The sequence below is a fragment of the Mustela putorius genome, unplaced genomic scaffold, assembly GCF_011764305.1.
Source record: "Mustela putorius furo isolate JIRA1106 unplaced genomic scaffold, ASM1176430v1.1 tig00003914_pilon_pilon_pilon, whole genome shotgun sequence".
In the NCBI taxonomy this organism is placed as follows: Eukaryota; Metazoa; Chordata; class Mammalia; order Carnivora; family Mustelidae; genus Mustela; species Mustela putorius.
In genome coordinates, this window is record NW_025422061.1 from 2,362,795 (window position 1) to 2,365,270 (window position 2,476).

Sequence of the window (2,476 nt, forward strand, 5' to 3'; positions counted from 1 at the left end):
AGGTTTTCTTTCGGTTTCTGTTTTTTGGAAACAGCTTCAGGAGAATAGGTATTCTTCTTCTTTTAATGTTTGGTTGAATTCCCTGGGAAATCCATCATGTCTTGTGCTCTAGTTTTGTGGAAGCTTTTTGATCACTACTTCAATCTCGTTACTAGACATTTGGTCTGTTCAGGTTGTCAGTTTCTTCCAGTTTCAGCTTTGGAAGTTTATATCTTTTCAGGAATCCATCCATTTCTTCTAGGTTGATTATGTTATTGGAATGTAATGTTGATAAAAATTATGATTGTTTCTATTTCTTTGGTGTTGGTTGTGACCCCTCCCTTTAATTCACATTATTAATTCAGGTCCTCTCTCTTTTCTTTTGGATTAATTTGGCCAGTGGTTTATTGATCTTATTAATTCTTTCAAAGAGCCAGCTTCTGGTTTCATTGATGTGTTCTACTGTATCTCTAATTTCGAACTCATTGATCTCTGTTCTAATCTTGGTTATTTCTCTTCTTGTGCATGTAGCATAAGTTGCTGTTGATTTTCCAGTTCTTTAAGGCATAAAGGGAGCTGGTATATCCTGGATTTTTTCAGTTTCTTTGAGTGAGGCTTGTGTGGCTTTGTATTTGCCCCTCCAGACCACTGTTCCCATATCCCATAGGTTTTGGACAAATGTGTCTTCATTCTAATCAGTTTCTAAGAATTGTTTAAGTACTTCTTTGATTTTCTGGTTGATCCATTCTTGGACAGGATGGTCTTTAGCTTCCAGGTGTTTAAATTCCTTCCAAATTTTTTCTTATGGTTGAGTTCCAGTTTCAAAGCACTGTGGTCTGAGAATATGCAGGAAATAATCTCAATCTTTTGGTATCCCTTGAGCCCTGATTTGTGACCTAGTGTGTGGTTGACTCTGGAGAAAGTTCCATGTGAGCTCAAGAATAATTTATAGTCCATTGTTTTAGGGTGGAATGTTCTGTATATATTTATGAGGTCCATCTGATCCAATGTGTCATTCAAAGCTCTTGTTTCTTTCTTTTTTTTTCTCTTGTATGACCTGTATGTTACTGAGTGGAGTGTTAAGATCCCCTACAATTAATGTGTTTATATCAGTATAACTCTTTATTTTGATTAACAGTTGACTTATGTAGATGGCTGCTCCCATAGTGGGGGCATAAATATTTAGTCTTGCTTGATCTTCTTGATGGGTAGACCCTTTAAGAATGACGTAGTGCCTTTATGTGTCTCTGACTACAGTCATTAGCCTAATATTTATTATATCTGATATGAAAATCACTATGCCAGCTTTCTTTTGAGGCCTGTTGGCATGAAGGATGGCTCTCCATCCCTTCATTTCAGTCTGAGTGTATCTTACAGTTATCAATGTGTCTCTTGTAGATAGTATATGGATGAGCACTGTCGTTTTATCCAATAACAGCCCTATTCCATTTTATGGGAACATTTAAGCCATTCACAATGAGAGTGATTATCAAAAGATAAGTTTTTATTGACCTCATGTTGCCTGTGAAGTCCTTGTTTCTAGAGATTGTCTCTGTAAATTTCTGCTCTCTGTCACTCTTAGGGTCTTTCTTCTTTTATGGACACTCCCCCATTAATATTTCTTGTAGTGGCTGCTTGGTGGTCATATACTCTTTGAAACATTTACAGTCTTGGAAGCTCTTTATCTCTCTATCCATTCTGAATGTCAGCCTTCTTGGATAAAGTATTCTTGGCTGCATGTTCTTTTCATTTAGTTCCCTGAGCACTTTCTGACTTTCCATGATTCAGGGGACAGATCTGACATTATTCTGATTTCCCTTCCTCTGTATGTTGGGAATCTCTTCCCCTAGCTGTCCTTAGTACCTTGTGTCTAAAATTATGATTTGTGAATTCCACAGTCATGTGTCTGGAGGTTTTTCTAGATTCCTTGATCTTGTGAGATGACCTTTCTGTCTTTAGGACATGAACCCTTAATGCATTCCCCTTATTGGGGAAATTTTCATCCAGAATTTGTTCGAGTATATATTCTTGTCTTCTCTCCTTCTCCACTTCCTCAGGAATCCCAATAATTCTTATGTTGGAACATTTCATGGTGTCCTTTTCCTCCTAATTCTGTTTTCATGTCTAGTAAGCTGTTTGTTCCAGACCTCTTCCTGATCCTTCTTCTCTATCAGTTTGTCCTCTCAATCACTAATTCTATCTTCTGCCTTGATTACTCTAGCTGTTAGAGTATTTAGATAAGATTGGATCTCTTTGATTGCCTTTTTAACTTCTGCTAGGTTGGTTCTCACTTCTGCCTTTAGAGATTCTATGTGATCACTAATGGTTTTCCCCAACCTAGTCATGGCCTGGAGAACTGTTACCCTGAATTCCCTTTCCAACATTCTATTTATGTCCATATCCAATAGTTCTGTGTTAGAAGGCACAGTCTCTATATAATTTTTCTGTTGGGTGTTCCTCCTAGTCACTTTTGGTGAGAGTTTGTTGAGAGGATGTT